This window comes from Salvia splendens, chromosome 11 (genome assembly GCF_004379255.2).
Source record: "Salvia splendens isolate huo1 chromosome 11, SspV2, whole genome shotgun sequence".
Taxonomy (NCBI): Eukaryota; Viridiplantae; Streptophyta; class Magnoliopsida; order Lamiales; family Lamiaceae; genus Salvia; species Salvia splendens.
The window spans coordinates 21,180,470-21,203,480 of NC_056042.1; the positions used below are offsets into that span (position 1 = coordinate 21,180,470).

The 23,011-nt window shown below is 37.7% G+C and overlaps 1 long non-coding RNA gene across 1 annotated transcript; it reads left to right on the forward strand.

The window, feature by feature from the left end:
• Positions 1–20,999: 20,999 nt before the first annotated feature.
• On the forward strand, positions 21,000–22,698 carry LOC121755440. The gene is made up of 3 exons (XR_006040744.1): positions 21,000–21,071; positions 21,812–21,899; positions 22,662–22,698. It is a non-coding gene; the product is annotated as an uncharacterized LOC121755440 (long non-coding RNA).
• The last annotated feature ends 313 nt before the right edge of the window (positions 22,699–23,011 follow it).

Consider the following 23,011-nt stretch of genomic DNA (forward strand, 5'->3'; position numbering starts at 1 on the left):
GACGGCTGGCTTCTAGAAGAAAAACATATGAGGAAGTGAGCTGGATATAGTGCACCATTCTGTTATCAAGGACGACGTTCTAGAAGGGGACACATGCTGGAATATGAGACGCAAGAACGGAGCTGAGTCACGAATCTGTTACCAAAAAGCGTCGTCATTCTAGAAGAACAGCGCGTAGCAATCTATGAGTCGCTCACTCTCAGAATGAGCGAATATTCCCTGTCAAGATCGTTATCTAGCTGGAGGCCGAATCGAGCATATAAATAGAGGGTGTGCCACCACAAGAAAGGAATCCGAGACTTTACTTTCCGTCTAGTTTAGCTTAGCTTAGCGTAGTTCAGCTCTCTAGCTTAGTTTAGTTCAGTTCTCTAGCGTAGTTAGATAGCTTAGTTTAAAGGGCGAACGAAAGGGAGCGCTTCAGAATACTCATTTCTGTTAGCGTTATCTTAAGTTTCCCGATGAGATTCTTCTCAGTTTTTACCGCTTTCTTAGCTTCCAAGTGTTAGCTTAGTTTAAATTTCACGTTGTACTCAACTTTTAGTTTAATCAAAGTTATTTTCGCTTTTATTCGGTGCATTTACTTTTCTGTTATTACCTGCAATTCACTTGATCCAGTAGTTAAATTTCCATTAATCAAGCTAGCTAGTTTAATTCTGTCAAGATTAAAAACAGTAGTTAAAAACTCCCAAGTTAAAGCGTGGCAGCAGCCAACCCCCCCTGTTCACTTGATCCGCTTTACTGTTAAAGTTGTGCAAAATTGGGAGTTATAAATTACTTTGGCAAGGCGGAAAGGGCGAGAGCTAGATTGCATTGATTAAGTGGCAACGACATTTGCTAACTGATCCAATCGGTTCGGTTATCACACTGTATAACTTGATCCGCATTCTATTCGTGTTTTCGATCTCTTTCCAAGTCTCTCTAGAAACCCAGATTACTTATAGTTTCAGATTTGGATGGGCAGTGGAATATTACTTCTGTAGTGGTTGCTAATTGGGGGAGGCCATATATGTGACTTAATATATAAAGGAGACAGAAAACACACTTAATTTTATTGCAAAATTTTGTCCCCTCCAATTCCTCACATGGGACAAATTTTCTCCTCAGATCTCCTCTATGAGATAGAATTTATATCTTCTTTATTTAAGTCCTAGTATTCTCGTGAGATCAGCCCATACTGATATCAGCATACAGTCCAGGAACCAGTCAGAAGATCCGTGGTCTAGTACTCAACATCTTCACGTGGTGAAAGCATGTTTTAGGTTTCAATTATGCTAAAGCATGATTTAATTTAAGTTATGAGCATGATACATGAGATAATTGCACAAATAGAATTTGTCAAAATAATCTGCTAAATAGATCAGAATTATTATGTAATTGATTTATGTACGCTTTCGCTGCCAACCCCTTGAACGAGGCTCGTTTCACGCAAGTGTTCTGTGATAAAACTGCACTCAAATCTGTAAATCTAACGTCTTAATGTGAGCCAGGTGTGTATAAATGCCACCATATTCAAGAAATGAAATGACCAGTTGGGCAGACGAGCGGAGGAAGGAAAAGGAGATGCTTTGCTGCACGAGCTGATCAAGTCAGGATTAAATTGAGCCAGTCAAAGTCCCGCATAGAAGATGGAGCTAAAAACCTCCACCAAAAGCCAAGGGCAGGAATGACAATTGAGAGGATGGTACCCTAGGGATAAGAGCCCAACGCCTCTCTATAAATAGAAAGCCCAGCGCGAAGAACAAAGCGCGCAGGAGGAGGGGCGATGCATTGACACAGAGACATACTCATTAGAATTCAACTCTCTTCTAGGGCTGAATTGGCAGCTCAATCTACTCAAAACTCCTGCATTCCGTCACATACACACTTGATCCTTAGTCTAGTTTAGCTTAGCGGCGAATTGGTGTTGGTTTTATTATTTTCTATCTTTTGGTTCTGTATTCCGCTTTGAGAAGAAGCGATGAAACAATTTCTACTCTTCGCTCTGTTTACTTTTAGTTTGTGCGTTGACATTTTAGACTTCAGATGTGTTGATTCAGTGATTTCAGTTATCGATTAATGTTTTGTGGAAGTTTTTATTATGTATGAAGTCTCTGATCTGTGTTTGATTTCCTATTTACGATGCATATCTTAGCTCAAATGTTTTATCGAGGTTTGATCTGGTGGATCTGAGTTTTTGATTTATGTTCTGCTTTATTGTGAAGAAAATTATGGATGAAATGTTTTAGGATGTTTAGATCTGATATATGACTTGGAATTTCTGCATGATCATGGGTTAGTTTCTTATTTACGTAAGTGTCATTTAGATCTTAGGTGCAGATTTAAATTTACAAGTTGTTATGATGAGTTGTTATTCGTAAATATTCAGATCCAAAGATGTAATAAGATTCTTCTTATCATGTGATTTTATGAAAGCAATGAGAATTTTAATTTTTGAATTTAATTGGTGTTTTTAAATGGATTTAGTCTTAATTGGATAAATGAGGATTTGTATATCCAAGTGAGCATTTTAAATTAAGACTTAGGCTAATCTTTTATGATATACACCTAGACATTAATTTTAGGATAGTGATTAGATTATTTCTATCTTAGTAAATTCTAAGTAAATTAAAAGGTACTAATAATCAAGATACATTGTTTTTATTAATAATGTATGATTATTTAAGATTAGACTTAATGTCTAGATAATCTTGTTTATGTGAAGGGAGAATTTTAATTCTATCTACATTAGATGCTTAATTAAATAATCAAGTTTCGTCATTATGTTTATGTGAACTTATTTTAAGTGAGTTTACATATTTGATGATGATTGATGGATATTTAATTGTTTGAGTTATGATTTTATTTGTTAAGCCTATGTACTTGTTTTATGCTATGGTTGATGTGCTTTCAATGCCTTAGAAACTTACATGCATAGCAAGTACATGTCTAATTATCTCTTGATGTGGATGCCTGCCTGATCTGCCTGATTTGTATATGACCTCCATAAAATTGATCTAAGTACGAAGTAGTTTGTATGTTTAGATTTCTCTAAATAAAGGTTATTAAAATCGTAAAATTGAGTTTTTCAGTAATATCTCGACTGGTCTTTACCAGAACAATATTGCTGCAAAATTATAAGGACTTGTATTTTAATAATGCTTGGTGAGATCTAAAGGAGGAGATGCTTGTCCGGTTTTACCTTTCTTTAGAGAAGTTCACGCATAACTAAGGAATCCTTTGTGCTTAATTTTATGGTTAAAATGCTTTTGCAATATTAGTCAGCCATGCCATTCTTATGGTCTTGAATAAACCTAATAATTTTTTTGCATGAATATCACATTGCTTCCTAGTTGAAGACCGTTTGTGCTTGATTTTTATGGATGTAAAATGTATGAATTGTTTTGTGGTTATTTTCAATTCCATGATATTTACATGTTTATATTATCGGTGTTTGTTCTCAGCTAGAACGAGAGGTGATTACAACTTGGGAAATTTATAATGGCATTATTAAATTGAAGGAACATGATTCTGATGCATATGTGGAATGGACAAAAAGACTTGATACTAGAGGTCCCCAAACCAAACCGAACCGAACCGGCCGAACCGACCCAGAACCGTCGGTGGCGGTTCGAACCGTGATCGGAACCGCCGGTTCCACCGTTCAGGTTTCATTTTTGGACAAATCGTAACCGGCGGTTCACAACCGGCGGTTTCACCAGAACCGCCGGTTCGGCGGTTTCCGACAACTTTTCAGGCTATTTCCGACCTACCCCTAGCCTTTTCAGAAACCGGTTCAGAAACCGCTGGTTTTCGTCAGAAAACTGTTGACGAAACCGACGGTTTCTACAGAAAACCGGCGGTTCCGCCGGATTTAAAAAAATTTGAATTTTTGAATTTTTTTTATTTAATCACAATTTTCCCCTATAAATAACCCCCTCCTCTTCATTTCTACTCACCCCATTCTTGTGTTAATAAGAATTTATTTTCTCAATCTCAATTTCTCTATTCTACATCCTCATTCTCTCAAGTTGTTTACGTTATTTGCGCTCATAATTTACTCACGTTGTTCACGTTATCATATTCACACAATCACACATTCACACTACTCTCTATTCTCCACTTTCAATTTCCATAAATATCATGTCTTCATCTCGTCGTGGTGGTGATCGGGGCAAGGGAATTGCCCAAGATCAAAGTGATACTCGTCGTCGACGTGCCCCTACTAGAGTACAAGTTGCGGAGGAGTTGGGAAGGCGAGCCGCTCTTCGAGCACAAGTAAGTTCTAATATGTTTATGTTTTTTGTTAATTCATTTTTATTAAATTCATAATTTCATTTTTTAACATCTTTGTGTCTATGTGTTTTATTTTTGTGCTAGTATTTTTATAGAACTCTAGATATGATATGTTGCAAGGCGTGGAAGAAGTATTGCCACTTGAAGAAAATAAGGTACACCACTTTTACTTTAGACTTGTCTACTAGATAGAACTCTACATATGATATGTTGCATTCTACATTAGAGCATATAGAATATTTGGTTGATTTTTATAGAACTTTCCCTGTAGATGATTTATATCTAACATCTTCATGTACATATCACTTGGGATCAAAGCATGAGTTTATTTAAATTATTCAAAGGTTTTAGAAATGCCACCGTTGAGTTATCGGGTGTGTTATTGCACATCCGTTCGTGTTTTAGAACATTTCATGTACATATCACTTGGTTTTAAAACTGCAATGAAAAATTCCGCAAATAATCTTGAATTAATGTGTGTTTTATATTACATGGTTGAAAACTGACTCAAGTATTTCAATGAGATCCCAACGGTTTTTTTGCTTGCAAAAATTTTGGATCCAAAATGGAGACTACTTGGTACTTTAAAAATTTTAGAATTATATTACAACAATTTGGCTTCTATTGATCTTGAACCACTCCGAGCTTTGCAACCGAATGACGAGGACGACGACAATTACATAAACCTAGCCCAAACATTCCAAATAAACCTCCCCCACATCCCAACCCTGTAAAGAAGTTTTGAGTTCGACTTGCGGGCTCTCTTTCACTATTACGAAGCCAAGTACAACAGTACCCACCAAGTGAGACCTAGACCCCCTCGTCAAAAACATAACTTTGGCTTCTTCCAAGTTGATGACCCCGACTCCCAATCCCAATTGGCGGACCTATACGGCTACAACAGCGGAGGAAGGACGGCAAATTCGGCAAGTGAGTTAGATTTTTATTTTTACTCACACTTTTCATTCAATGATGAAGAAGGAGGTCCCGTTCCCCAACAAATTGACGTCCTAGATTGGTGGGGATCACACGAGAAAGATTTTCCCATCCTTGCATCAATGGCCAAGGAGATCTTTTCGGTTTCGGCTTCCACTGTCACCGTCGAGTCCGCCTTTAGTGTTGGAGGCAACGTCTTGGACGACAGAAGAAGTAGACTCACCGGGCAAAACATGGAAGCCACCATGTTACTTGATGATTGGTGCTCCGCCGAAATTAGAGACCAAGAACCAGATTGGAACAATCAAGTAGTACAACCCGACCAAGACTACTTCCCCGACGAAGAAGAGTAGGCCAATTCCTCCGATCAAGCCAAAAAGGTAAGCAAGGTAAGAGAACTACGTGGACTTTGATTCCAAAATGCAATTGAGCATTGAGGATACGTAGGCATCTCAACTTAAATTTTAAATTTAAGTTGAGCTTAAGTCCTTTTCCTTTATTTTTTTTCTCCCCTTTGTTTCGAATATGTAATTTGTAAATTGTAATTAAGACTTTAAGTCTTTTGTAAATTATAATTTTTAAGTTATAATTTGTAAATTTTAAGTTGTAATTTGTAATTTTAAAGTCGTAATTTGTAATTTTAAAGTTGTAATTTGTAATTTTGAAGTTGTAATTTATGTCAATAAAATTGCATTTGTACATCGCTTTATTCTAATTTTATTTATGCAAGTATATTTACATTTTTACTTGAATTACAATGTAAAAACAATAACATGAACCGCCGAACCAGCCCGGAACCGACCCAGAACCGGCGGTTCCGGCGGTTTAGATTAACCACCGGTTCACGGTTCAGGAACCGGAACCGTCGAACCTAGGACGGGCCGGTTCAGGTTCACGCTTTTCTTGAACCGGAACCGGCGGTTCCGAACCGTGAACCGCCGGTTCCCGAACCGTGAACCGGTGGTTCCGAACCGTGAACCGCCGGTTCCCGAACCGTGGTGACGTCTACTTGATACCTGGTCAGTTGGTTGATGATCTGAAATTGAGCCTCACTAAGGATCACCCTTCTGCCTTTCATTCATCATACAAGGTTAGGAAAGCTTATGATCGGTGGCATGCTGCGAGTAGTCATGTCAAGAAGTTTTTGTTGGCTTCGGTCGGCAATGCTCTTGGCTTGATTGACAAGCCTGACAGACCATTGATACAAGAATCCAAATGGTTTGATGAAGTGTCCACCAAGTGTCTTATGAGATCAGTGGTGAACACATTGAGGAAAACTGTCTTGAAGGAAGACCAAAACATTAGCGACTATGTCAGAAAAATGATGAATGGTTTTGATAAACTTGAGACGTTGGGTGTGAAAATAAGGCCCGGAGGCCCAACAACTCATGATCCTCAATGGTCTTCCAAAGAGCTATGAAGATGTAAAGAATGAGAGTTTGTACACTTGTTGGCCAACATCTCTTCTAGTACTCTCCGGAGGCCAACATCTCTTCTAGTACTCTTCGGAGAGTGTACAAAATATCATTCTTTACATCTCCATAGCTCTTTGGAAGACCATCGAGGATCATGAGTTGTTGGGACTCCAAGCTTATTTTCCCACCCAATGACTCAAGTCTATCAAAACCATTCATCATTTCTACGACATAGTCGCTAATGTTTTGGTCTTCCTTCAAGACAGTTTTCCTCATTGTGTTCACCACCGATCTCATAAGACACTTGGTGGACACCCCATCAAACCATTTGGGTTCTTGTATCAATAGTCTGTCTGGCTTGTCAATTCAGCCAAGAGCATTGCCGATCGAAGCCAACAAAAACTTCTTGACATGACTACTCGCACCATGCCATCGATCATAAGCTTCCCTATCCTTGTCTGATGGATGAAAGGTAGAAGGATGATCCTCAGTGAGGATCAATTTCAGATCACCAGCCAACTGATCAGTATTGAGTCTCTTTTTCCATTCCACATAAGCATCAGAATCATGTTCTTTTGATTAAAGAATGACACTATATATGTCCCAAGTTGTAATCACATTTTGTTCAAGCTAAGAACAAACACCAATAATATAAACATACTCCCTCCGTCCCGGGCTACTCGCCCCTTTCCTTTTCGGCACGGAGATTAAGGAATGAGTGTATAGGAAAGTCAAAAATTACGGCTGTAGGTGAAATTTTTTACTAAAAATGGAAAGAGTGCAAGTAACTTGGGACGCCTAAAAAGGAAATAAGTGCGAGCAGTGCGGGACGGAGGGAGTATAAAATATCATGGAATTGCAAATAACCACAAAACAATTCATACATTTTACATCCATAAAAATCAAGCATAAATGGTCTTCAACTAGGAAGCAATGTCGTATTCATGCAAGAAAATTATTAGGTTTACTAGCCACAATACCGACAGATAGTCCAGTGACCATAAGAATGACATGGCTGACTAATAATGCTAAAGCGTTTTAACCATATAATTAAGCACTTCCTTACTTATGCGTGAACTCCTCTAAAGAAAGGTCGAATCGGACAAGCATCTCCTCCTATAGCTCTCTCCAAGCATTATTAAAATACAAGTCCTTATAATTTTGCAGCAATATTGCTCCGGTAAAGACCAGTCGCGATATCACTGAAGAACTAATTTTACGATTTTAATAACCTTTATTTAGATAAATCTAAACATACAAACTGGTAATGTTCCTCCCGTAAAGATAGGCGAGTCACTATTTCGTACTTAGATCAATTTTATGGACGAATGGAGATTAGAATGGACGCCATTCTAGCCCAACAAGTCTATCTTATAAATAGGGAGGGGATGTGGAAACCCTAGCACACAATACACAATTCACAACACTCCTCTAACCCTAGCCGCCATTCTTGCCCTATGTAGCACTTCGAAAATTTGCAACTTTTGTTTTCATTAATGTGGATGTTGAATGGGAATTTCTTTTATAGAATTTGATTTTCTATGTGATTGAGTTAGTTATGCGAAGTTAATTATTGTGAGTTATGTGGAATAATGCGATATATTTTTTTCAACGTGGGAATTAAATTAAATGAGATCATGCATATTTTTCTAGTCATTTTATTTTAAAGTTTCGTCCCTCCTATTCATTGGAAATTATATTTTCTCTTTTGGATTTAATTAATTATTTTGGGATATTTATCCAAATTAAATCTGAAATAAATTATCCCTATGTTATTCTACGTAATTTTCGATCCCTTGCCCATTTCTTGGCATTTTCGAAATCTCCTATTAATTAGGAGAATAAATTATTTTGTTGATTTAATTGGTACCTTACTTATTTCCTTCCTTGAATTAAAAATCCAATTAAATCTCTCCATATCCTATTTTCAGTAAGATTTGACTCTTTCCTTCCTTAAGACCTCATAATTTTCGCCCCATATGCCTTTCAATTACTTGTGTGATTAATTTATTTGTTACCTATTTTGTGGGAGTCTTTTCCTACAAGAAATTATCAAATTTAAATCCTATTCCTATTTAATTTAAGTATTTTTCTTTGATTACTCCCATTATACACGCCTCTTTTTATTTCCCCACTTGGAGATGCTTGAATTATTTTGTTACCTTATTTATGGGATACTCAATATCTTTTTACCTATTTTGTGAGTATATTTCTCTCTAAGTAAATACTTAATCAATATCTATGCCAATTAAATGACATAATTTTCGAATATCCCCCCCCCCACACTACACGCCTATTTTGTTTACTTGTGGAATTTATTCATTGACCTCTATTTTATTCTCCCATAACTTTAATTGTATTATTTACGTGTGGGATTTAACCTAGACTATAAAAAGGGAAAACCCTAACCCTGGCCTCATTTTACACGCCACCCTCCTCCCTCTCCTCTCCCACACGCCTCTTTCTCCTTCCCAAATACCCCAAGTCAATTCTTCACAAATTCTTCGTTGTTGCTTCGTTTTGGAATTGGAAACTCAAATATTCATCGAAGAAATAAACCAATTGTCATTCCTACCGATTGTTTTCAAGAGAAAGGTATAATTTTTTGTCCACCTTTCCCCTTCTTATCATTGAATCCATGATTTTTTGAACCCCTCATGCATATAGTGAGTGAAAAACTTAAGAATTTAATTGGTTGGGAAGGATGGTTGCGCAAGAATGTTTGTGTTTGTGCGTGTATGTACGTGTGTGTGTGAGTGTGTGAATGAATCGTTGGTCAATGTTATGTGTGATTAGAAAAGCATGGTTGTAATCTCGTTTTTGAAGCATGAATATGTGTTGGAAGCATGAATATGTATGTGTGAATGTATGATAGACAAACTAGGGTCTATGAATGTTGAGCATGAAAACTGTTGTGTTCGGACAGTAGGTTCCGACGAGTTTTTGACCAATCAAACTATCTTATTTTAACACGAATTTTTAACTGGATGAAGTTTTAGATGTCTTCTGTGTTGTGTCAAAATTTCAGCTTCTTTTGATGACGGATGAATGTTTAACGAAATTTTCAATTAAACTGCGCAGTCCTGCCAGAATTTGTGTCTCGTCCAGTGAGTTTCGTTTTTGTTTTGACCGATCAAAAGATATGATTTTGGTGTGAAATTTTAACTAGACAAACCTTTATGTGTCTACTGTGTGGTGACCAAATTTTAGCTTCATATGAGACCGGATGGAATTTTAATAATTTTTACAAAAAGACTGTGATGTTCTGCCAGATTCTGGTTTTGTTGAAAAAGCTTTGTTGACAAGTTTTGAGTGAATTACATGATACATGTGTGAATAAGATGTGGTTATGTGTTGCACGTTGATGTATGCTAGAGTGTTCGTTTCATTTATGTTGGTGAACGCTGGGATAGGCAATATAAGAAAACGAGGAAAGGAACAATAGGGCATGCATGATGAACGTGTTGATGGAAAAACTGATTGTGTTTAGGTGTTGACAAGGGTTGTTGTGCGTACATGGGTACAAAGAGCAAGGGTTGCATTACAGTTGTGAATTGTGTTGTATAAGCAAGCGAGGTGAGCTTTCTTTTACTAAACTCTTTTACGCTTTCAAAAGTATGATACGGTGTTATAAGGGTGGTTTAAAGTGTTATGTCATGCCATGATTGTTTTGATGTTGAGATTGTTGCTTGATGCCTAGTTCGTTTGAGCTTGCTTCGTGATAAGTCGTATTCTAGGCCTTGGTTACTGGTCAGTTTAACGTGCATAATTGGAATATATCTGCAAAACAGTTGCTAAAGTGTGCAGGGAAGGTGTTCTAGCCAGTATGGGAATGTTAAGATAATTCAGGTGAAAAGAGCGTCAGAAGGGTGCAATACTGACCAGGATGCATGCCAAGAAGGCTAGAGATGGAGAAGAAGGATAACTTGGAAGATTAGCAGCAAGCAAGGGCAAAAGAGTCATTTCATGAAGAGAGTCTACCCTAAAAATCAAGGGAGTCCTCCCTATAAAAGGAAGCCACTTGGAGAGAGAATAAAAAAATGAACTAGTTCATCAACTCCTACACTTAGTTAGAAATCTCTCTTTGGTAGATCAGTCTTTCAGCATTATCCTTCATATTCTCGTTTCGCGCCACAGCCATGGTCAGTTCGCCGGAATTCCACATCCTCTCGTTCCAGTCAGCGTGTTTCATAGTGTTAACAGTTTCATCGCCCGGAGTGGCAAAACAATCTTTAATTGCTTTCCTAGTTAATCGCACTTTGTTTTCTTACGTTGGATCTGTAGCATTTTCAATATTTGCTTACTCTTAGTTGTGATCCAAACGTTTTTATGATATGAAGTTGTTTTCGTGCATCGGTTCCTGTTTGATTCTGTTTCCTTCTGCCTAGATAGCTTAGATCTAGTTGTTTCGGTAATTTCTAAATGTTGAAAGCTTGTTTTCGTTTTGGAGTTGATGGATCTGAGTTCATGAGTTTAGATAGCTGTTAGATTTTATATCTGAAATGGTTATGTGTGAAGACCTAGTTTACGTGAGTTCTGCCACCTTGCATGTCACCCAGTAAGCGTAATTTCAGTTTCGTTAATTTAATTTTCCGATTTGGAGTGTTAATTGTAGATCTGTGTTTTTGAAGTTTTTAATCTGCAGTTCTTGTTCATAAACCTGGGTTTGTTGATCTGCTTTAATCCAAGTTGAAGAAGATAACATCTCCATCAAAGTTTGGGACCACTTTTTCTTTTTAGTTACTTTTTACTTTTGTCCTTTACTTTTCAGCTGGTACTTTTCAGATCTGTAGGCCTAGTCACCTAACTACCACTCATTCTCTGATATTCTGTTTAGCTATTTATAGCAACCATCTGCTTTCCACATATTTCTGAAATACCATGTTCCCCACTTTCACGTACACAGCCGCCTGTCAGGCATCTTTCCCACCTCCTAGTCAGTAAAGTACCACCTTAATTTCCAGTCTAGATAGAATCCTAACCCAAAGTGTGGTAGCTAACCAACATTTCCAGAGTATCACCACAATTTCCAAGGAGCATTCATCTCTGTGGGATTCGACCCTTACCTCCACTATACTACCCAGTAGAATGGGGTTGAGGAATTATTGATACCAGGTTCAGGCTTAGCTGGGACTTCCATACTGATCAGCAGGATACATCCCTTGCTTGACGCGACACCTGCACAAACCTGCTCTTTCACTCCGTTAGACTATAGGGCTGTGTTAAACGAATTCGGATCTGAGTAGGGCCGCAAACCCTATCAAGTGTGTACATTGGTGGGATTGGGAGCCGTCCTTGCTAGTCGGCCGGTCTCGTGGGTGAATAGTGTGGCCACGTATGAGGATGTGAATGATTGATTATTGAGAAAGTGGGGAGATTGTTTTGTCTGGCTAGACTATGAAATTGTTTTTGTGATACTCGATGATATTTCCTTTCTAAATGTAAAACTCGAGTTCACTATGGTATAGATGACATAACTTTTATAAAATGTTTCGGCATGAGCCCACTGAGTATATAAAGTACTCTGCCCTGCATTTCTTTTAAAAATGTGCAGGTTGAGCGGTGATATTGCGGCGGATGTTGAGTCGAGCCTTAAGAATTCCCAGGTGCGTCGTGTCTTCATACATGGGCGTCATCCTATGACTCTCTCTAGATAATTGATTTCCGCTGCCTTGTTTGAAATTGTTTTCTTCCTAAAAGTCTTCTGTCTTTTCTCCATACTGTTTTATGACATTAATTACCTTGAGACATTAATCCACTGCTTAACTATTTGCTAGACTAAAATAATTTCTTTTGGAAGTTAATTGAGTTTAACATTAAATGTCGTCCTTTATTGTTTCCCCTTTTTCTTCCCCGCTTCTTAGTTCCTCCCCTAGTCACGAGTTCTCTGTCTTCAATATCCTTAGTAAGGGCGGTCGTGACAGCCTTCTTCTTCTTCTTTCCCTTAGTCATCTTAGCCGCAACAGAGTTCGGTGCCGACTTCTTTCCTACGCCAGGCTTAGAGCCAGAGGAACGAGGCGCCAAAGTCATCATGGCCGCCTTAGCCTGAACTATAAGGTCCTCTACCGACTGAAGTTCAGTCAGCAGCTCTGACAAGGTATAATTCCTTTTGTTCATCTCGAAATTGAGCTTGAACTGCTGGAAGCTAGGGAAAGACTTTGAAGGATAATTGTTACTTGGGACTCAGGATCGATTGTCCCTCCCAAAACCTCGATTTGGTTGAGGTGGCCCATCATCTCGAGGACATGGACCCGCACAGACGTGCCTTCCTTCATTGTCTTCGACATGATACTCCGAAAGGCTCGAGACTTAGCCGTTCGATTCTGAGTACCAAAAAGATTCTTGAGATTTTGCATGATCTAGGCAGCCGTTTCCATGGCAGAATGTTGATGCTTGAGTACTGAAGACATAGAAGCCAACATATAGCACTTAGCCATCTCATTCTCATTATGCCACCGTCTATGCGCATCTCTGACTCCTGTTGCAGCATTGGCCAACGGCACTGGAGGTAGTGGGGTAGTGATCACAAAATTGTACTCTTCTGCTGTGAGAACGATGTCCAAGTTTTGTTTCCATTCTATTTAATTTTGGCCCTCGAGTTTGTTTTCTTTAAGAATTGCAGAAAGAGGATTGAATGACATCTTGACGATTTGATTTGCACTGCAAAACAGAGTATTTACTATTTGTCATAAACTTATGTAAGATGTTTGATTAGATTAACCATAAAACATTTTAAAATCTTACAATTGTAAAATTAAAATTTTGTACCCTCCATAAGAGGTTAATACGCATTAAAATTTTACAATTTTCCTGGTCACAACACCGACGAATAGTTCAGAGACCACATAATGGCATGACCGCCTAATGTTGCCTAAACAAGACCACCGAATTTAGCATTACAAAGTATCATTTCTACAACACAATCTCATAACAATGTTTATGTGCTACTAACAAGATCAAGCTATCTCATAAATCATGTGTGAACTCCTGAATCTAGTAGTTTCTTAGGATTATTGTCCCCACATAATGGGTGGCGATAATATTGGAAACCACATTTCAGTTCATACTATTTATTTTTTGAGAAGTCCGCCCTCATGAACTTGCTATTTCTTTGGATTATTGTCCTCACATAATGGGTGGCGATAATATTGGAAATAAGCTTCATAAATTGTAGACCAATTGATGGAGACCATATACAAACATTAAGTTCGTAATTATAGCTTAGATATTTGAGTTATGGTTTTTCTTTAATTATCCTTAGCCTTGAGGCAGATAAAGGCTTAATTAAATTCTGTTGTTATTTAATTGGCTGTATAATTAAATCTTATATTTACTTTGGTATCTCCCTTTAGGAAATCTAATTGTTCTAGAATTTAATTCTTATTCATGTCTTCTATAAGAAATATCTAAAATAAACAAATTATTTAATTCTTAATAAGACATGAAAAATTAAATTCAAATTATTTCCATGTTAAAGATTGGGAAGAAAAAATTTATTATTATTTAATATATTCATGCATATATATCCTTGTTAGGATTCTAGATATATAAATATTAGGAAACTATTAAATTATTCTTGTCCATATCATCTAGAAATCAAAATAATATTATTTATTTCCATAGATATAGACAATAATATAAATATTCCCAAAATCTAGGGAAATCTTCCCAAAATTCCTTCATCGATATATCATCGCACGAGGTTCGTACGAATGATGAACGGCGAAGATCCGATGAGTTCTTTGTCAGATCACGACGCGCACGGCGTCTCGGCCAGCAGCGGGCGTGTCAGTCGCCAGCTCTCGGACAGGCGATGCGTCGGGTGGCGCTGGCTCTCGGTCAGCGCTCGTCACCTGTCTCGGCCTGTCTCGCTCCATCGGCTCCCACTGCCCGAGCCAGCGTCATGCTTACAGGCGCGACGCTCTCGGCTAGGTTATCCGTCGGGTGGCGCTGGACCTTCAGCCTAGGGTTCTCGGCCTGCTGGCTCGAGGTGTCTCGGTGGTTCTCGGACGAACCACCATACAACGTCAGCCACCGCCGCATCGGACACGTCGTGGGTTCCGTCTGGGACGCGCGGTCTCGGCCGGCGGCGTGCACGAGTCCTCGCTCGTCTGCGCATCGCCCGGTGATCGTGAGCCCCCGGCTCCCACTCAATCGATAACCTTCTCTCGATCGCGCGTGGTGCGAGCTGTCTCGGTGCGAGCACCGACGGATCGCACTGCTCGTACAATCGAACGATTCAAGTTCTTTGATTCGATAGTTCTTGAGTTCAACAGGCATAAAATGTAAACAAAAACACCAAGAGCATGCTTCGTAATGAAATAGCGCACCCATACATGAATTTCGCGAAATTTAAATCCAAATAATCAGAGTCAAAGACTGGCTCTGATACCAATTGTTGGGGTTGACAGCGGAAACGTGCGTTCTAACGGATCACATAAATTTTGATCTATTTAGTAGATTATTTAGACAAAATCTATTCGCGTAATTCTCACATGTATCATGCTGATAACTTGAATTGAAAACACATTTTAGCACAATAAATACCTAAAACATGCTTACTACGGAGTTAGCCGATTTACCTCGTTGATTCACTAAAGAATCGAAGATGGCTTGCTTCGTCTCCTCGTGAAGATCTTGAGTACTAGACCATGAATCTTCTGACTGGTTATCCGGACTGTAATCTAATATCAGGGTGGGCTGATCTTATTAGAATACTAGGACTTAAATAAAAAAGACAGAAAACCTATCTCTCTAAGGAGAGAAAATCGTCCCCTATAGGTATTAGGAGGGGGGACGAAAATTTCAGTAAAAAATCAAGTGTCACTTCTGTCTCATTCATTCTCCTATTTATATAAGTCACCAGTTGGGTCAGTTCAGGGATCTATGGATGAATTTGGACATGACCTCACCCAATTAGCTTTTTACTAATTAAATTGAACCCACAATTTAATATAAGCTTATATTGAAATATTATATCCACTCACTATAAAAGTAATATTGCACTACCCGTCCAAATCCAAAATTACAAGTATTTCGGGTTTCTATTTATTCGCCATTAATTTCCCGTGCTTAAGATAGAAACGTCCATTAATTAAATAATGTCTGCTATGGACATAGTTAATTAACATATTATAAACTCCCAAGAGTGGACTTAGCAAGAAATACTTATTTATTATTCATAGAGTAAACAAACTCCAACTAGCTAGGTTCCGAATAATAAAACATTGTTTCAAGCTCCTCTTGTGAACGTTATCAAACGAGACTCCGCTCGCGCACGATTCAATGTAATAGCAATCCTAGCACCGCTATATATGAATCACCACCACCCAATGTACCAAGTGTATTGGGTTACGAAAAACCCGCACCTATTGGTAAGTCAAAGTAGTGCGTAATCAATATCGAATGCTCAATGCTATCGTACATTGATTAAGAAGTTAATTATCAAGACCCCGTCTTTCAGTAGATAGCATAAGGACTCGTCTTGCTGTTAGATCCAATTCAGTGCTATACCACACCAATGTCATCTTATTTTAGAAAGGCTTAGAAATATGCGGACTGACATTGCAACCTTTCACGATAAGTAGTCTAGGCCTATCTAGGTTGTGAAATTCTTCTTTTTCTTTGTTTAAAACTGACCGTGTTACCTTAAAGTGGACGGTGCCCACAACCGGTCTATTGAAACAAAGACTTAGACTTAGTTACATTGCTCATACATTTAAATATGCAATAAACATCCGTTAAATGTAAAACATAACAACATTATGACAAAAATAATCTGTTTTATTCCATTGAAAAATAAAATATAGAGTTTACAGTATTCAATCACTCGAAAGACGATTTCTAGTATACAAACTCTAACAGTAAGATCTAGAATTTGCTTTAGAAAAGACTAGTCACTCAGAAATTACTCTGATTCGATATGGTTGTATCCTTAATCACATTCATACAATGTTTCCCTGGAATTAAGTATCATCTATGATGAGTTTGAGACCTTTTAGTAAGTTTAGTTGCGAAATAGCTACGCTTTCTTTGACTAGGGAGTTGTGGTCATGACAGGCGACTACGATGTCTCGGACATGGAACCATCTCCTCCTAAGATCTTACTCCCCGGCACGTAAAACAAGAAAGGTGAAGGGGAAGGCCAAAGCGGTCAAGACGTCTGAGCTCGCGCATGCATTCGAGGGGAAGAAGAAGAGGCAGAATTTGATGGGGTTTGTAGCTGAAAAACACTTAAATCGGAATTCTTGATCTATTTAGCAGATTATTTAGAATAAATCTGTTCATGCAATTAGCACATGAAGCATGCATATAATTTGAACATGTTTATAGATTAATTAAATTCCTAAGCATGCATACCACAGAGAGAAATTATACCTAATGGTTTTCCAAATAATCTAAGATGGCTTGCTTCTTCTCCACGTGAAGATCTTCGATACTAGACCACAGATATTCTGACAGTATCTCAAACTTATATTTGATCTTAGGGTGCTAAGCTAATCAAAATATACAAGACTTAAATAGAGAAGAGACAGAATCCTACAAGATGTGGGAGAGGAAATTTCAATTCCTACTCACAGTGGGCGACGAACATTTGAGCATACCTATGTTTGTCTCTCTTGTATCTCCTATTTATAAAGTTATGTACTGAGCCAGTCAAAGATCTATGGAGATTTTAATTCAGGCCACCCACACCTATTTGGCTCTAAATAATTAAATTGACCCCCCATTTAAGCATACCTAAATTATTTCGTGCCACTATAGTATAAAAATATTGATTGTCAACCCAAATACAAAATTATACGTAATCCGAGCTCCTCCTCAATTTAATTATTTCTCGCTCTTAATCAATAAATGTCCATTAATTACTTGAAGTCTGCTATTGACTTAGTTGATTAATACTCTCTTTGTCCCAAGGAAGATGACACCCATATTGGGCGACACGAGATTTTACGTAGTTTTATTTTATATAGTTTTATGAGAGATGGAATAAAAAAAAAGGGTAATTCCATTTTAAATAATGGGTAATCTTGGTTGGGACTGTTGGGGTTACCACAGTGGAAGATGCGGAAAACAAACAGGTCCTTACGGATCTATTTAGGTGATTATGCTGGGGTCTGTATACTAAAAGATGCTTCGACCTTACATGCCTTTATACAGTCAAATTGTGCATGTATATAAGAAACGCCATGTCCACTTGTTTACCTAATTATGAGAATAAATAATATAATATAATGCTTTATTTATTAAAATATAAATAAACAAGTCTAAAGCTTCTTACTAAGAAGGTTAAAGTAGGGGAATCTGATGATTTCTCTCGGGTTCTCCAGTAGGGGACTTGACCAGATCTAGTAAGAAGAAAAATGAGTTCTCAACCTAGATAGACCATGGCTACCTATTGGTATGGTTGCAGTGTTTGTGATAATTCTCTCTTACCTAAGAAGAGATTAATAACATTGTTGTGGTAAAACACTGAAATGATCAACACGAAATATATTCTTTACTGCTATCTAATGAAATAATATATTTCTGAAATTTTAGTATTTCTTAGTCTATGAAAATAATGTTGATATTGTTTATTTAATCAAACGCCACTTTGACTTATCAATATGCGAGAGTTTTTCGCAACTCAATCATGATATCTTCAGTGGTAGTAATTGAATAACATGAAAATATTATAATATTATTTAATAGAATTCGTGTGCCTAGTGTGGTATGATTAATCCACAAGAGGTGTTTGAAAAATGAATTTATTATTAAGAAAACTGTGTAGTTGGAATTTTATTCCATGAATAATAAATAAAGTTTCAAACTAGAAAAACTCTCTGGAGAATTAATTTAATTCAAGTCACATAGCAGACAAATAATTATATTAATGGATTAAAATATTCTTAAACGCGGGAAATTTTATAAAATAAAATGGAACCCAAGTTCTTCGTAATTTGGTGATTTAGATAGGAGTTCATTATTATTCTTTAGTGGAATAAAATAATATTCCATTCGATAATATATTAAATCATGGGTTAATTGATTTAATAAGTTTATTGTCTAATGGGTTAGCCCAACATCTAATCATTCCATCCCCATTCTAGCCCAAGAAGTCGATCTTATAAATAGGGAGGGGATGTGGAAACCCTAACACACAATACACAATTCACAACACTCCTCTAACCCTAGCAGCCATTCACTTGGCTTCTCTCTCACCCTCTTGCATTGGTTTTCATGCCATTGCCCTAGGGAGATTAGGGTTCTTGGTTTTTGTTCTTGTTCTATCCTAATCTCGTGTTTTGTATTGTTGAATGGGAATTTGATCTAAGTGCATAAAATTGATCTAAGTACGAATGGGAATTTGTACTTAGATCAATTTTATTCTATCCTAATCTCTTGGTTTTTGGTTTTTGTTCTTGTTCTATCCTAATCTCTTGATGTAATCCTAGGGAGACCAATACCACGTCCTTGATCATTCCCCTTTTAACAGAAATTTCATCCCGAAATTTGGTCGTCTCACATAAACAGTTCGGGGTACTTTTCTTTCATCCTATCTTCTAACTACCACGTGGCTTCCTCGGGACCATGGTGTTTCCACAACACCTTCACTGATGCTATTGACTTGTTTCGTAACTCTTGCACCTTTCGATCTAGGATTGCTTCGGGCCTCTCCTCGTAGCTCATGTCGGGGGTCAGGACAACCTCTTCTTGATGGATCATGTGCTTGGGATCAAACACGTACTTGCGCAACTGTGACACATGGAACACGTTGTGCACATTCCCAAAACTAGGAGGTAACGCCAGACGATACGCTATGGGACCTACTTCATCAACGATCTCTTACGGTCCTACAAAACGTGGTTTCAAAAGTGGCCCTCCACTCCAAACCTTACAACTCCTATCGTCGGGGAGACCTTCGAGAAGACTTTGTCACCAACATTGAATTTGATCTCCGTTCGGCGCACGTCAGCATACGACTTCTGCCTATCTTGAGCTTCTTTGATCCTTGCACGGATTTGATGCACAATTTCGGTCATCTCCTTGATAACATCGGGTCCTAACATCCTTCTTTCACCAACCTCATCCCAGTAGAGTGGGGATCGACATTTCCTACCGTATAGTGCTTCATACGACGCCATATCGATCATCGCTTGATAGCTATTGTTGTAGGCGAATTCAACCAATGGAAGAACAGTTTCCCAACTTTCTCATCGGTCTAGGACAACGGCTCGCAGCATATCTTCAAGTGTTTGAATCTTTCTTTCCGATAGTCTGTCAGATTGCAGGTGATAAGCAGTGCTAAAGTTTAACTTCGTGCATAACTACCGTTGCAAACTCATCCAAAATTTTGACGTGAACTTCGTATCACGATCAGATATAATGGTCCTTGGCACTCCATGCAAACGTATAATTTCACTCACGTAGAACTTAGCTAACTTGACCGATCCATAGGTGATTCTAATCGGTAAGAAGTGTGCGCTTTTGGTGAGTCGTTCGATGATCACCCAAATCGCAGTATTCCCCTTTTGTGACTTTGGTAAACCCTTCACGAAGTCCATGGCTAAATGCTCCCACATCTATTTGGGAATTTCGAGCGGTTGCAATTTCCCATATGGTCGTTGGTGTAAGGCCTTCACTTGTTGACATGCTAGACATCGTTCCACAAACGATGCTACATCCCCTTTCATTCCATTCCACCAAAAAACGTTACCAAATCGAGCTTATGAGCCGCAAGGACGGAGCTGAGTCACAAATCTGTTACCAAAAAGCGTCGTTATTCTAGAAGAACAACACGTAGCAATCAATGAGTCGCTCACTCTCAGAATGAGCAAATCGAGCTTAAAAATAGAGGGTGTGCTACCACAAGAAAGGATGCGAGACTTTACTTTCCGTCTAGTTTAGCTTAGCTTAGCGTAGTTCAACTCTCTAGCTTAGTTTAGTTCAGTTCTCTAGCTTTGTAATATCCCAACCTTAGAAGAATTAGGAATTAGAGATTAGAATTTATAGTTTAGTTAGTGGCTTTATATGTATATGTTTTTGTTAGGAATAGAAGAGATAAATATAGAATTTTTTTGGAAATTTAGAAAAAAAGAATGAAATAAAGAAAAAGAAGAAAGAAAAAGAATATGAAGTTGATGAGTAAGTTAGTAGGAAAAAAATGTGTCATGTGGAGAAAATTAGGAAAAAAAAATAAGGAAAGGAAAATAGGAAAATAATACCCATCCTCTTCTTTCTTCTCTCTCTCTATTTTTTTCGTTCTCCATCTACCCATGCCAACTTCATCTCTGTGTAAATTTTCAATAGCCCTCTACTCCCTCCGATCAGCCACCGTGACAGCTCCGATCACTCCATCGTGTAACATGTAACACACTTCATCAATTCCCCTTTTTTCCTCTCAATTTTAGAGCTTAGGTTGCAAACCCACATCCACTTATCTTTGGAAAATAGTTGAAATTAGAGGTTAGATTCCTCCATAACCTCTTCAATCATGTTTCTAAGTATAGTAGTGATGTTAATTTGATGTGATTCTTTTTGGTTGGTCGAAAATTAGGGTTCATAGAATTGGAGATTTTGTTGTTTTGATGCTTTGGTGTAATTTGGCTATTGAATTATGCAATTGGAAGTATGATATGATAGTTAAGCATGAAAGTGATGGGAAAAATCTGAGTTGTTTTGGGATTTCTTTTGTTGGAGAAATAGCTTGTTTGTAGGCTGTTCTGGTGCTGATTTACTGATCCGTTTTGGCCACTTTAACATGCTAGAATTTATGTTATAAAATTTTTAATGCATACTATCAGGTGTTGGGAAGATGTCTGCAAAATTTCAGAGCATTTCATCAACGTTTGCCATTTTTAAAAATTCATGTTAAACAGTTGCCAGAATCTGTCACAAACTGGCAGGCTGTAGTAAAACGTCCATAACTCCCTAATCCCTTGGAATTTTGAGGAAAACCTTTTTTGTAATTAAAATAGACATCTAGAGGTTTATTTTGGTGTAGGGCTCGACCCCTAGTTGTCTCCGAGCTAAGTCAGTTTATTATATGAAGATGATGTAATGCAGTCAATGATTTTAAAGCTTTAAAAGTTGATAATAGAGGTTTTTATGCTAAAAGGGAGATAGATAGATGTGATATTTTGGCTTCTATATTTGTGCTTTAAGTGTTTATTTATGAAGTGTATATGTGGCTATTTTAAACTTAGGTGAACACGGTGCAAGCACAAGCAATAAGGGAAAGGAGCACCTCCATGGTTGACTAAGCCAGTAATAGCATTTTTTTGACGTGTACAGGTAGTGTACGCGTGTTCTAGAATTTAATTCCTTTAACTTCGATAAATATTACTATTTGTTTGTGTGATTCGTATACTTATGCCATAGAGCTTAAAATGATTGTGTGGATTTTGTATACTTCAAAGTGATGCAAATAACTATATGTGTTGAATAATGTGAAAGTTGATGTGAAATAGTTGCGTTACGCCCCATTGCTTGAGTGAATCACAGGGTATAGTTGGCATGCCATAGGACAACAGTACTGCACACATGTTGATCACTAGTCTTCTGGATAACCGAAGCGATGATCTATATGATATATCGATTGTTGAAATGTACCCTATAGGGGTAATATATGACAGTTGCCTTGCATAGGCCATATGAAAGATTACATTGTCCGATACGGACTTACATGATAGACGCCCTCATAGGGCTACAGATAGTGTCCGTGTACCCGTGTCCATCACTAAGCATAACTTGGGGGCTGAATGTGACTTTCTATTTTTGAAATAATATGGTTGTGTTTTGAATTCTTTAAACAGTTATGTTTTCCTCAGGTAAAAGTATGTTGTATTGTGTTATATAGTTCTGATTGATATGTGATAGATGGCTATTATTGAAAGTATTACATGATTAAATTGAATATGTGTTGTACGACATTCCAGGTAATAAAGTGTTTACTTGTGATAGTGATATGGATTGAAGTTGTAGAGGTTTTATTCTGGAATGCGATTACACTACGAGCTTTTAGAAGCTCACCCCCTTTTCTTCTCCCTCTTGCAGAGTATAGAAGCGAGTGAACTCGCTAGTTGGCAGCAGCACATGTCAAGTCACCACCTCTTTTTTTTTTGCTGGTACAGTCGGAGTTTACACGTGGCATGCTTAGGTTATCTTTTGTTGTAAATAGTTGGGTTACAAACGTAAGGTTATAACCTTCTTTTTGCTAGTGGAGTTGTATATATCTATCTAAACAGGTTAATGTTATTTTGTTATGTATAGTTGTAATCAGTTGTGTTATCAGGTTTAGTTACTTATATGATAGTGTTGTTATGAAAAGTGTTTGCAAAATGATTAAAAAAAAATAGGCAGGTTTTATTTATCGATCGTACCGAAAGGTAACATCACTTATTTGG